Below are 14647 nucleotides of genomic sequence, written 5' to 3'. Positions count from 1 at the left end.
CTTTGAGACACTGAGGGTCACGGGGGCAACTTGCCAGGAGTGGGAGGGGCTTGCCTAATTTGCATATATTTGCATGGCTTTAAATAAAAAATAGCACTTTTTTAAGAGCATGCAAAAGTGTATGCAGCATACTCTGCTCGCTGCCTTAATCCAGTCGCCAAAAAGTCCATGCAATGCCCCCTCCCTCGCGCACTCCCAAACACGCCGTGTGCGCTCCCAGAAAAACCCACTGACATCGACGCCAAGTCCCCGATTTGCATCAGCGAGGTGGGATTTGCCCTGGCCGCGTCCGGGCGCGTTCGAAGTGCACCTGCCCCATCGTTTCAAGCTGATACAAATACAGCTTCAGATTTGGAAATCTGGCTGTGCAAAAGAGCAACGCTCCCCGGCCCACAGCGGAGCCTGCGCTTGCAGCAGCTTGAGACAGTGGGGCGGATGCATTGTCTCTTTTTGTTTTGGCACGATCCAGATGAACCACGAGCCAGCTCTAGAGCCTCCCAACCCTCGGCCCCAGTTCAAGAGCGAGATCTCGGCCATGCGCCTGAGCAGAACAGATGTGGAAACAGCGCTGGGATGGCCAAGTGCCGGCTCAGAAACCCAGTGCAAAGGGCATGACTGTGGAAAGAGGCAACTGCTTCCTACCACGCGCCACTGTCTGAGTGCGGCACGCGGAGCCTGGGGCCCCTCTTGTATCTTTAACGGCAAGAGACGCTCTGGCCCTTGAACAGCGCCTAAGCCACTGAGGCCAGGACAGGATTTTCCAGCAGGTTCGTTCGTGTGACGGCTCCTCAGTACATGGCTTCCAGGCAGCAGGACAACTCTGGGACAGCCCTAGGTCTGCCAGTTGTGGTCGGATGTATTTCTGGAGGTTTCATCACATGACATAATCTCGAATGAAAGATTAATCTTTAATTCCCAGAGACCCCAGGGCAATCCTGGAGGGCTGGCAATCCTAGACAGCCCTGAGCGTCCAAGCTAAATAAGCAAGGCTCAGCGCAAATTACCGTGCGGCAGGAAAGGCAGCTGGGCGTATATCAGCCCCTAACATTCACACAGCCCTTATCCCAGGCCCTAACTGACACCTCCTTTGCTTCCCCTACTGCCATGGAATTTCTGTGCATCCCTCCGTCTGCGGCCAGTGCTGCTTGGGGAGCAGATTCCAAGCCAGCCAGGATATTGCTGGACGCATTCTTCACATTTGCCTGCCAGATCGCTGGCTCTGGTCACCCAGGAAAACACAGCTGTAGGACTCCGTGACGGGGCTGACTCAATTGAACTGGAACCTGGCACCAGAGTGGGGATTGGGTCCGAGGGGAGCTGGGAGTCAGGATTCCTGGGTTCAGTTCCCGGATCGAGGAGGGGAATGGAGTCCAGTGGTCAGAGGAGGGTGTCAGGACTCCCAGGAGGGAAATGGGGTGTTAAATCAAGGAGGCTCGGAGTCAGGACTCCTGGGTTCAATTCCTGGCTCAGGGAGGGGAATGGAGTCTAGTGGTTAGCAGTGGGGGCTGGTATTATGCCAGAAGGCTCCTTTGAATAGCCGCTTGAGCTGCAGGAAGGCACCCCCACCCCTCCCCAGCTCTCCCTTTCACACCCTTGTCCCTCACTCCCTCTCAGCCTTGCAGGTGATTCCTGCGGGGGGGGCAAGGACGCAGCAGCAACAGGCTTTTCGTGCCCCAGGACTGGATCCCACCTTTCCCTGCCCTGCTGTTTGTTTGTTTTTTCTCCCCACGCAGCTATTTTCAGGCAGAGGGAGGTGTCCCGTAACCCATGAATTTTCCTAGGGATTTTCAGCCGGGCCCGCCTGCTCTGACTGGGGCCGCTTGCTGCAGCAGCCTCAGAGGGAAGGTGCTGCTCGCTTGTCTTCACTGGCAGCAGGGATCCAGGCAGTCAGCACAGCCCCCAGAGAACCGGTGTCCAGGGCAGTGCCCTCCAGCCCCCCCTTGCTCTAACCAGTAGCCCACACTCACATTTAGAGCCTGGAATAGAACCCAGGAGTCCTGGCTCAAAGCTCCCTACCCGAGCCACTAGACCCCACTCCCTTCCCAGTACCTGGAATTCCCAGCCTCCCTGCTCTAAGCCCTAGACACGTCTTCCCCCATCCCAGGCATGGGAGTGCCAGAGAACTGCTGCAGCTCCAGTGATGACAAACACCAGGAGCTCAAGAGGATATGAGTGTTTGGGTGGGGCTTCCCTAGAGTCTCCCACCGGAGTGGGTGTGGGATGTTAACCGTTTACTTACACAACTGCATTCTATTGAGCCCCTATTTCAGCTCAGGGCGTGTGGGTTTCACTTCCCCACCCCTGGATGTGCCGTAAAGAAGCCCAGGGCCCCGCAAGTGCTGAAGCTCTAGCCCTGGCGCCACCTCCTCTTGCTCTCCCTGTTTCTGGGGGTGTCACAACCATCTCCCAGCGTGGGAGGCTGCTGCGTTCTTGCTCGGCCTGGAGCCCTGAGGGCTTCATTCCTCGCCCACTCCTTGGCTCAGGCAAAGCAGGCTGGGGAGGGGAACAGGACCGTGCATTTCACGGGCTCGGTGCCAGCGGGATTCCCCAGTGTCCTGCATGGCAGTGCTGTCTTGGAAAGATACAGGATACGAGACTGGCCCTTCCCACCCACCAGCAGACAGCCCAGCAGGCTGAAGGTCTCTGGCTCCAAACCCATCCCAGCAGCTGCTACCTCCCCAGCTCACAGCTTGAACGGAGAAGGCTCGAGCAGCTGATTTGTGGCCCCCGCTTCAACAGCTCCCCCCACAGTAGACTGGCCAGAGTGCAGTCCTGCCCCTCCAGCCAGTCTCCATCCCGCCCACATGCCAGCACAAAGGGGCGGCAGGGCCTTTATAATGATTCCTAAGACCATCTCCAGAGCACACACAACAGAGGGAGCGGGCAGGTGAGCTTCCAAAACACACAGTCCCCCCCAATCCGGAGGGGGTGCGAGGGGAGCTTGTTCTCCATATGCCTTAGCCTCAAGGATGCCAGCAAAGAGAGGCCGATTAGTGCTGGTGAGTTTTGCCTCTTGCTCACTAGGCACTGGACAGAGACCTACCCAACTCATTGCACGCAGAGGCCAGCTGCCTTTGGGTTTCTCTGTACTGCAGTGACAGGCAGCTCATGCAGATAAATCCGAGCGGAGCAGGAACCCCGGGTAATAACTCAGGGGCCTACCCTGCACTGAAGCACGTGCTGCTGCAGCTTCACTGCTCCAGCGCCCGAGCTGGCTAGATTAAAGCCAGCTCGGGGACGTCTACACGCGTTAGCCGCTGTGACTTTCAGACGCTCCAGGCTGGGTCCGATCTGAACCAGCAAGCGGGCCAGCTCGGCACCTCGCTCCCTAGAACTAGCCAGCCTGCTTACATGGCCAGCTGTTAGAATGGGCTCTTCATACAATAGGGAGGCGCTGCTGAGGGGGAAGGCAGCCCCTGCCAAATATGTATCCAAAGCACATTCCTTTGCCAGCTCAGGACTGGAGCTTACTGCCTCTTTGTCCTGCCCTAGGAGGATACAGTGCCAGGGAACAGCAAACCTCACACAATGGAGGCATTAATCACGCAGGGTTATAAATCCCTTGGGGCCTGGCTTTCCAAAGGGCTCGGTCTGTCGGGTGCACGGTGCTTGGGAATCTGGAACAACCCGGAGAACCGATTCCCTGCTGCTCCACTGAAGCCCTGTGGGGCTGGAAGCACTCAGTACCTCAGAGATCAGGCCTTTGGATCATTTGACTTGCATGTGACCCGCAGTTGAATAAATTGCCCCCACCCCAGGGCCGGCTCCAGCTTTTTTGCCACCCCAAGCGGAGAAGGAAAAAAAAACCCCAAAAAACCTCGACTGAGCTGCCAGCGAAGCGCCACCGAAGAGGAAGAGAGGGAGTGGAGGACCTGCCGCCGAAGACCCGGACGTGCCACCCCAATAACGGCAGGAGTGCCACCCCTTTCTATTGGCTGCCCCAGGCACCTGCTTCCTTCGCTGGGGCCTGGAGCCGGCCCTGCCCCACCCAGACCCTCAGCTCATGCCCGGGAATCCCATTCACACGTGTGGTGCAGGAAGGGGTGAAAGGCAGACCTGCAGCTCACTCCTTAGCCTGCATTTCACTGCAGTGTCTCCCAGCAAAGCCGAACACTGGCAGACTGCAGAGCGCAGTCAGCAGTCCCCTCCAAGACGGCTAAATTCAAGCCAAGATTAAGGGCGAGCCTGTTGGATGACACTAAGCACCAGAGGCTGGGCAGTCTAAGGAACCAGAGAGACTCATAGGGTCTGAATCCAGCAGCCTCAACACCGAATCCCCGGTATGTTTGCTCCAGCCAAACCTTCTCCGTTACCCCGAAGGGACACCAGACACACCCTCTGCAGGAGCTGGCACCCGGCGGCCGGGCTGTACCAGGCGATCAGTGAAAGGGGAAGAAAAGAGGCCACGAGGTTCTGCAATAGCTTCACACGCAGCCAGGCGACTGTCCCGTGACCAAGGCAGTAACAAGCAGGGAGGAGTGAGCACCGGGCTGCCATTTTGCCCCCCCAGTGCAGTCTGAGCTGCGAGAGCCCTGTCCTGGTTCTGATTAGGAGGCCTTTCCACACATTCATAAGCTGGAAGGAATGCACCGTGCCTGTCCTAGAGCCACCCCACCTTGGGCTGTGCCGCACTGTCCGGAGTGGTTCTGCCGACCAATGTTCCCTCCCGCTTTTCCCACGCGTGTGCGGAATGAATCCTGTTATGTGCAGGGTGGTGGGGCGAGGGGTTCAGCGTGGGGGAGTGGGCTCGGGGCTGTGTGTGCGCATGGGGGGAGGGGCAGGCGCAGGGAGTGGGAGGCGAGAATGTGGACTTCAAATCAGTTGCCGGCTTCACAGGAAGCTTTTAATGATGTAACCAGACCATTCGGTGTCAGGAGCAGGGGGCTCAGAATGGGTCGGGGCTTCCCACTGGCACCAAGGTATTACAGTACTTGGAACTCTCTAAACAAACAAAAGAGAAGGATAGATAGACAGACAGACAGATAGGTGTGTATTGGGATGGACAGTAGATAGCCCAAGTCTAGGGTTTGGGCTTGGGCAGGGCTGGCTTTAGGCCAATTCCACCAATTCCCCCGAATCGGGCCCCGCGCCTAAGAGGGCCCTGCGCCCAGTGAGAATCTCTTCCCTGGCTAGAGGCACCTTTTTAATTTTTACTCACCTGGCAGCGCTCCGGGTCTTCGGCGACACTTCGGCAGTGGGTCCTTCGCTTGCTCTGGGTCTTCAGCGGCAGTTTGGTGGCGGGTCCTTCAGTGCCACCGAAGACCTAGAGCGAGTGAAGGACCCGCTGCCGAAGACTCGGAGCACCGCCCGGTGAGTACAAGCCCCATGTGTTTTTTACATTTTTTTTTTATATATATACAATCATCCCTGCCGGGGCCCCGTTGAAACGGTTCGAATTGGGCCCCGCACTTGCTAAAGCCAGCCCTGGGCTTGGGCTCACAGCTTAAAGAAAATAAACAAAGGGCTACGGGGGGGAAAGGCGAGAGAGAGAAGAGACAGAGCAGGACAGGGTAGGGGAGACACAAAGGGAAAGATGCAGCCTATTCACAGGGTCCTGCCATAAACACAATGGCTACAAACATGGTTCCTGCCGACCCTGAAACTGTCCCTTGGGGAGAGTGGGGGGCAGCTAAACCCCTCCCCTGGACAGGATCCGGCCCCTGGCTGGAAGCATAGGGTGACCAGATGTCCTGATACAGGGGCATTGTCTTATAGAGGCAACATTACCCCACCTTAAAAAAGAAGTGTCCTGGTTTTTCACATTTGCTGAGTGCTACTGGCATCCCAGACTGGCAGCGGACTGAGCCACTCAGCCCCCGGCTGGCCCGCTCAGCCTGCTGCCGGCTGAGTAAATGGAACCTCAGACCAGCAGCGGGCTGAGCGGGGTTGGTGGTGGGAACCCCAGACAATGATCCCAGGGAAGGATCACACTAAATTGATAAGAGCTGCACTTTAATTTTATTTTAAATGAAGCTTGTTAAATATTTTTAAAACCTTATTTACTTTAAACACAACAATAGTTTATTTATATAATATAGACACAGAGAGAGAGAGAGAGAGAGAGAGAGAGACCTTCTACAAATGTTCAGGCACAGGAAACCTTACATTGCAGTGAATTTGGCACACCACTTCTGAAAGGTTGCCGACCCCTGGGCTAATGCATCTTGGGCCTGATTTGCAGAGGTGCAGGGCATGTACACATTGGCTTCTGCTTTGGGTGCTGAGCACATTTCGAATCTGGCTCATACGCACGGACACTGCATCATGGTTCCCCGCTCTCTGCAACTCCATCTCCCTGGCTTGTTGGGCTTTGTCACCCACTTTCAGTTTATAACACAGCAACAGAGACCCTGGCACAGGGCATTGCCTGGGCATTGATAAACAGCTGGGATTCCCCAGGGGCACCTTCCGATGATCCCCGCAGCGAACTACCCTGATCATCTGCTGTTATTGCATTCACAGTGGGTCCAAACAGCGCGGCTGGAAGCATTCCCTCTTACCTCAGCCCTGAGGAATTTTATCAGCTAACATTCCTGAAACTGGGGGTGGGATGTGGAAAAAACCTCCAAAAAATACCCAAAGTCGGGGCAACCTGAGGCACACTCTGCCTGGAAAGACAACGCCTTAGAAAGGGGCAGGTGAGGGCAACTAGTTTTCTTCATCACCACCAACATTCATAAGCTCTAACTGCCTGTTTCGTTTCTGCCCCAGTTCACGCTGGACCTGAACTCTGAGGCGAACTCCACTGGAAACATGAAGGTGCCACCAGCGGGTCAATATCTCTGGAAACGACACCAGCGCCAGGGGGAAGGCCTGGGCAGTGGCAGCTGTTGCTATTGTTTGAAGGGAAGGTTTAACCTTCTGTCCTGATGGGCTTGAACTGATAGGATTGTCCTCCCCACAGCCACTCCTTGACAGCAGCCCTGTCACCTGGCCGGGGTGACAGCTGTTCTCCACCTTCCCAGCTCGTGCAGCTGCAGACTGAGTCCGCAGTCAGACCTTAGCTGGAGGGGAAAGGGCAGGCAAACGGGAGGTTACCAAGTCTCCGGTGATCTCGATCCGCTGGCTCCAAGCCTTTAAAACGATAAGAGGAAGCTGCCTTCGCAGCAAGCATGAGGGCAGCCACATGCACGTGCCCGCTGCGCGGAGAGGCTGGTGCCTTTGAGCTATTCACCGGGACTAGGGGAACAGGTAAAGAAGATGCTTTTCCAGGAAAATAAAAAACAGAATTACTGGGCTGGATTTAACCCCATGAGCTCCACTGCTCCCCGAGACCTGGCACCACACGTAGGGCTAGAGCCTGGAGTCCGAAGCCACAGTGCCCCTGCGGGGCTGAAGCCCAGAGCCCCGGCACCAGTGTGAGGCAGAAGCCCTGAATCCCCTCCACCAAGCCCCAAGCCCTGCAGGTCTAAAGCTCTGAGCTGCCCCCGCTCCCCAGGGGCTGAAGTCCAGAACCCCGAGCATCCACCCTGCCCCCCAACTGGGCCTTGGAGCTTTTATAGCATGTTGCACGGGCCTCAGAAAGGAAAAGGTAGAGAACCTCTGCCATAAATGCATGTGTGTATGGCAGTGGTCCTGGTGTGGGGCATGTCCCCCTAGGGGGGCACAGAGGAATGTTTGGGGGGGGGTGTCAGGGCCCGGGCCAGCCCCCAACAGGGGGAATGGGGAGGGAGCGCCATCCAGCCCCACTCCCAGCCCCTGGGGTGTGCAGACAGCAGTAAGGGGGGGGGGTAACGACAACCCTGAAAAGTTTGGTGACCACTGGTGTAAGGGATGGGGAGAATTAGCGTGTTTTCATGTGAGACAGGATAAGAGAGAGGCAACGGCTGTGGTGCATCCTAGAGAACGGATATGCTGGGGGTGTGTGGCAGAGAGAATGGAGTGTGTGTAGGTGTGTCTCTGCACAGATCTTTGTTGGCAAGAGGCGCATGCTGGGACACAGGAAACGCATCACTTCCTCAGGCTGCACACTGCCTGCTGCCTGACAAACCCACTCAGCCCTATCCAGAGCCACATTGATCCCAGTCGCTGGGGCACCAGGCCAACTCGGCCTGAGGGCTTCACACTAACACCCCCCCACTTCCCAGCCATCCACAAAGGTGCAGGCCAGAGGGGGAGGTAAGGGGGGGGGGAACAATGGCAGAGGCAGCAGCTCCTGCAACTCGCCTTGGTCCACATAGCAAAGATCATCACGACCCGAGAGCAAATCAGGGTATGTCGACACTGCTTCCGATGGCATGTAAAGTACATACACTGCATGCCCCCTCGCCTGGTACAAATAGCAATGTAGACAGGGAAGCACTGCTTAAGTGCGTAAAGACACGCCTGAACCCATAGGGTATGTACCCCCCACAGCTCTCTCTACACACAAGCAGCACCTCCCCATCAGTGTCCCTGCTGCTGGAGCTTGTCCCCGCTGCAGGAAAAGGCTCCGGACTTGGGGAAAGGCTCTGGCAGAGGGGAAAGACTCCTGGCAGCTCCCTGCAGCTGGAGCCTTTCCCCGCTGCCTCCTCACCGCCAGAGCTTTTCACTGCTGTGCATAGCTACAGCATGGTGCAGACACAGCCGGCTTTTCACTGCGGCGTGTAGCGGCGTATACTGTACAACAGGGGGGGGCAAACTACAGCCCGCAGGCCACATCTGGCCCACGGGACCGTCCTGCCCAGCCCCCGAGCTCCTGGCCTGGGAGGCTAGCCCCCGGCCCCTCCCTGATGTCCCCCCTCCCCAGCAGCCTCAGCTCGCTCACTCCGCCACCGGCGCAATGCTCTGGGCGGTGGGGGTGTGAGCCCCTGGGGCAGCGCAGCTGCAGAACCCGGCCTGACCCGGTGCTCTGAGCTGCGTGGTGGCGGCAGTGGCGGTGGCATGGCCCGGCTCCAGCTGAGCGGTGTGGCTGCAGTGCCGCCAGCCACCGGTGCTCCTGGCAGCATGGTAAGGGGGCAGGGAGCAGGGGGAGTTGGATAGAGGGCAGGAGAGTTCGGAGTGGTGGTCAGGGGGCGGGGGTGTGGGTGGTGGTGGTGAAACAGGGGGTTGAATGGGGCAGGGGTCCCGGGGGGGCAGTCAGGAAGGAGGGGGGGTTGGATGGGGCGGCAGGGGTTCCAGGTGCAGTCAGGGGACAGGGAGAAGGGGTGGTTGGATAGGGCAGGGAACAGGGGGGTTGGATGGGGCAGGAGTCCTGGGGGGAGGGGGGGAGAGCAGATAGGAGGTGGGGGCTGGGCCACGACCCCCTCCCCTAGCCGGCCCTCCATACAATTTATGAAACCCGATGAGGCCCTCGGGCCAAAAAATTTGTCTGCCCCTGCCCTACAAGCTGCTGCCAGTGGTGTGCAGTGTGGACATGCCGTCTCACAGCTGATCCTTGACCAGTCTCTGCCCTGCACCCATTGGGTGAACAGAGGATCCCTGGGGCTGTCTGCTGGTGCCTCAGCAATGCTAGGCTGCCCAGACTCTCCCAGTACTTTTCAATGGCTCCGTGCCCTGTGGTCTCGAGTCTGGGAAATTCAGCTCCCGACCTGCCATAAACAGTCCAGAAGCCGGGACTGGGCGACAGGGGATAGATCCCTTGATGATTCCCTGTTCTGTTCATTCCCGCTGGAGCACCTGGCTTTGGCCACTGTTAGCAGACAGGATACTGGGCTAGATGGACCTTTGGTCTGACCCAATCTGGCCGTTCTTATGTCCAACCAATACGGCATCTGATACACCTGAGGGATCACGTCCCCTGGGTTTTACACACATGCACACTCCACTACACACGTTCAAGCTGGGTACCTCCGGGATTCTTCCTGATAGAAAGTTTGCTTACTGAAGATGAAACACGACCCATCCCTTCTGAGAACAGAACCCAGGAGTCTTGACACCCAGTCGTTTGCTCTAACCACAGAACCCCAAACGCAGTTCCAGAGCAAGGCACAGAACCCAGGAGTGCTAAGGCCCAGTGCCCTGCTCCAACCTCTAGACCACATTCCCTTCCCAGAGCTGGGAACAGAACCCGGCAGTCACAACTCTCCTTGTTCTAACACGGTGGGTTTCAACCCCCAGCCCAACCAGCACACAGCTGCAGCCCATGTGACAGCCTCAGAGCCATACAGGCAGTATGTATAGTGTGTGGATGCGGCCCACATAACCCAGAGAGAGCTGCATATGCAGCCCACAATGGCAAATAGGTTGAGAACCACTCCTCTAACACCATTGCCTCTGCTTCTTTTAATAGTAACACTTTGCATTCATATGGCACTTCAGGTCAAAGGAGCTCAAAGCACCCTCCTAAGGGTGTGGCGACTTCCAGCTAGATCGCAAATACCACGGGAAGAATCTTTCTTCCCTTAGTTCTGTATCCAGTCCCAAATGAAACCAGGATCCTTGTGAGAAAATTAAAACAAGATACTAAAAAGGTTTCCCAATTTTTTAATTGAATCTTTAAAAAAAATTAGGGAGGTGGGTCTGGTTGAAGATTTGGGGGAAAAAAGCTGGGTTGGTTCTTTTATGATCCAAAACTTTGCCCATCCCTGCTCTTGACTGGGGTAAGTGGGTGATTAGGAATACCCCTGTCCTTCTGGGCCCCGATGCCTGCTGTGGGTTGTGGTGGGAGCCCTATACTACACAAGGATTTATGCAATAAACATCCCGTGTTTATTTCTCCTGACTCATTGATTTGTGCTTGCTTGAATCAAGCCGGGAGCCTTTCATATCTCAAATATTCCCTAGTTCCTGGTTGAGTTGGTACAGAATAAGCTCTTCTCTGTGTAATTGAAAACAGTGGGTAACAAACCACACACCACACACACTCCACAAACTCCCCTCACTATTATGATTCACCCACCATCTCCATTCCAAGTGTTTTGCCAAAATATTTGACGTTACTGCGGCAACAGGGCTGAAAATCCCAAGGCCAGGGCTTGGTGTGGTGGAAACTTTCTGGCGGTGTTTCACTGGTTGGATCTCATTTCGAACTGTGAATCACTTCACATGGAGGAAGTGACTCCCCTGTATGTGGCATTTACCAAGCCAGGCACCAGGGTGATGGCAAATAAAGCGCACTCACCTCCTGCCAGCATCTCGTAAAGAGTGGAAGCTGCTTGGAAGATAATGCAGAAAATAGTTCTCTCTCTTTGAACCAGGGTGACATTTCTTACTGGGTTCAGAAGCAAATACATTTTTGCAGATATTAACAAGAATATTGCAGCTCTCTCTGATGATGCACAGGACAAAGGTCTCTTTCAGAAAGACAGATGTTCACGGTGCATTATCTCAATTTAAAATATACTTGAGATTACACAGGAAGTCAGTAACAAAGCTAGAAATAGAACCCAGGAGTCCTGGTTTGTTCCCCTATTTTAACCACAACTTTTTGGGGGTGTTTCTAGCCTCTGCACATTATTATTTATTATCTGAGTCATGGCAGTGTTTAGCATTGTGCGAGATGCTGTTCAAACCCATAACCAAAAGGTGGTCTTTGCCCCAAAAAGATTGACAAGATGAGACACAACATGTGGATACAACAAACTGTTGTGAGGAGAGCACAAGGCAAGGATGAGCTGATTGCTACTTATCATGTAGTCAATGACAGCTGACCAGCTGACTACCAGTTGGGACAAGAGGGTCTGCAGGATTCCGAGCATTTTTGCAAATCTTGCCACTTCATTTAGGTGCCTAAATGAGAGCAGAGCTCACTGGAAAATCTGGTCCCAATTGTGAAGGCTTTTGAAAGTCAAGCTTGAAGTGACTTATTCACTAACCAGGGGTGAAGGGGTTTTGCTTGTGTGGTCTAGGCTGCCAGAAAATAAAACACGGTGCACCATCCTGGCAAGATCAGTTTCTCAACAAGCTACATGCACCACTCAGGCTGGCCTTGTGGCTGACCTACAGGGTGAGGAATCAAGGGATTCAGGTTCAATTCCCAACTATACCAGCAAGATACAAAGCAGCTGAGAATCCAGCCCTGCAAATTAACTGGATTTATTTTGCCTGAGCATACACCAAGGAATCCCACAGAGCTGGCAGGACAGATCTTAAACATATTTGACTAAAATACAGGTCTTTGAAATAATTTATTTTACATTGGATTTGACTTATTGGTCTTGTTTTGCAACATTTGTCAAAAAAGGAAAGTTGTGAGAGAGGCCAGGAGCCTGGGGGGAAATTTGCCAGCTCCACAGGTGAGCTACTCTGGCTGAGATGGGTGTAGTGTGTGTGCATCTGTAATGTGGGCTACTAGCTGAGGCGTGTGTGTTTGTGTGTAAACTATGGTCTACTCGCTGAGGTATGTACCGTACCTGTGTGATCTGGGCTACAAAATGAAGTTTGTGTGTCTGTATATAATAGGGGCTACAAGATTAAGATTTGTGTGCGTGTGGAATACAAACTGAGGTTTGCACGTGTATGTTGGGTGGGCTACTGGATGAGTTTTGTGTGTGTGCATGTGTTGCTAGCATAGTCACCAGAGGCAGCTGTTACTGGGTAATAAACCACTCTCTAGTTTGCTGAACAACTGTAACCTGGTTACTGATTGCATCTGGTTGAAAAGCAAAGAAAAAAAAATCTTTCCAGTGAATAAGCCCCTGATTCATTCCTGCCAAACAATAAACCACAAAGGGCTGCAGAGATGAAATCATGGCTCCATGCAGACAGCCAAGCACTGAAGGAGGAGGGGAACTGGGTTTGCTCCAGAAGAGTGGGTGGGGTTTTGTCAGCCCTGCAGAACAGGGTTCTCTCTCTGATCCCCTCCAGCGTTGTTAGCATGCAGGAAATGTGGCCAGATGGACTTTGACATGGTGGGCCAAATCCATCCCTAGGGTAAACCAATGCAGTGGAGTTGCGGCAGTGATTAATCTGGTCCAGAGAAAAGCCTTTGGCTGGGATTGAAATAATTCTACAGCCTCTGCCTTCTCTTCCTCTTAAAGGGTGGAGTCAGGCTGGGGGCCAAGCAGGGGAGTCCAAAGGTGGATCCTGAGAAGATACCTCTCATGGACCAATGCCAAGATGGGCCTCCCTAGCTCTGGGAGTTGAATTCCAGCCCTGGGTAGGGTGTGTACACTGAAAACAAATGATCCAGCAGGCATGTTCCACTCAAGTAGTTTCATGTTCAACCTTTGGCGCAAACTCCCTTTCCAAGAGAATCCAGTCTGTCCATACTCTCACACTACCTCACCCATTTTGCTGTAGCCCAGTGCCGCGCTGGCAGATTAAACAAGGTGTACACTGAAAATTCCAAGCACATTCCTAGATGAAACAGGCAACGCCCTCTACCAACATGCCAGAGGATTTGCTAGGGAATCTATTTTGGTATCCCATCTCTGCAAATGGCCAATCCTTTTTGCTACTGAAGAAGGCTACCTCCCTCCGCATACCCCTCAGGGTCTTTGTGATTAATTGTACAGTGTTATCTCTGACAGGGGAAATTTCTTTCCTACTCCCTCCAGACAGAGATCAGTGTATAGTTCTCTGCAGCACAGGATTATATTCAATAATTTAGGGCCTGACCCTGCTGCCGTGGAAGCCAATGGGAGTTTTGCAATTGACGTCTAAGGGAGATTTATCAGGCCCTTGTCCTGGGTAGCATTAGCTGCAAATGCAGTTAGCATGACAAATTTTATTAGTAGTCCATGTATCCAGGGCGGTATTAAAGCACCAAATGCAATGAGCATCCATGTTCACTAAATGCATTGCTTCCAATTTCACTTCCCTGTCTCGAGGGAGCATGGCCTAGCCCTAGTGATTAAGGCACAGAACAGGCAGTCAGAAGAACTGGCATCTATTTCTGGCTCTGCAGCTCCTTGTGATAGGGGAATTATCTTTTTTATGTGGCAATCAGTAAAACTATCCTTCTCTTTGCTTTGGCTTCACTTAAAGGTCTTTCAGGGAGAGCAGCATATGGGGGAAAGGAGGTTTAGAGACAATGAGTGCACAGTGGGGAGGCCACACCATTTACAGGCTGCAGAGGAAACTGCTCATATATAGAGTAATGGCCAGCTAGGAAGGCACTGAAATAAATTCACGGCAAGGTTCGCTGGAATTGATGACTTTTTTCTTGTTCACAGATCTGTAAACACAGAACTGCAAGTAAATGCCAATAGCAGGGTTTTTAATTATTCATCTTTGCTGCAATACTGTATATGTCTGCAGTGTTCAGTCATATTTTTAAGCAATGGACAGAGTATAGTCTTGCCATCAGCAGAGGTAATGTTAACAGACCTCCTGCCAGAATCTCGGTATGCAGAATGTCTCCGTTTACTGGAATGCTGCAGTCTTTTCAGAAACCAAGACGTGTTTTGTCCTGGGACTCCCTCTTGTGTTAAAAAGGCTTAATAACCAGAGATACTCCCAGCTCCTCTGTATTTCTACAGCAATTCTCCTTCTGAAGCACTTTACAAAGTTAAATTGAGATAAGACACAGGGAACATTTTGCCTATTACTGAGGTGCTTCTAGAGTAGAACATGCCAGCTGTCCAACAGCACAAAGCAATATCACATTGATGCACCAAAAACAGAGCTGTATGTTGCGGAGCATCATTTTGAGCTGTTAAACAGATGCCTAGTTCCACCCTAGAGGTGGCTGCACTTCAGGGCCATCAGTTAGCCTGATGTGGAAATCTTAAATTGGACTCAATATCAGTCAAATTCAGAGACCCATATGTTATATTTAGTCCAA

General features: G+C 53.5%; 1 protein-coding gene across 4 annotated transcripts in view; it reads right to left on the bottom strand.

The window, feature by feature from the left end:
- The window catches only part of LOC123351463 (SLAM family member 9-like), a 51193-nt gene that overhangs the window by 34751 nt on the left and 1795 nt on the right, over positions 1-14647 (bottom strand). The window lies entirely within an intron of this gene.

The sequence above is a fragment of the Mauremys mutica genome, chromosome 17 (genome assembly GCF_020497125.1).
Source record: "Mauremys mutica isolate MM-2020 ecotype Southern chromosome 17, ASM2049712v1, whole genome shotgun sequence".
NCBI lineage: Eukaryota > Metazoa > Chordata > Testudines > Geoemydidae > Mauremys > Mauremys mutica.
This window is presented reverse-complemented; position numbering and strand designations above follow the sequence as displayed.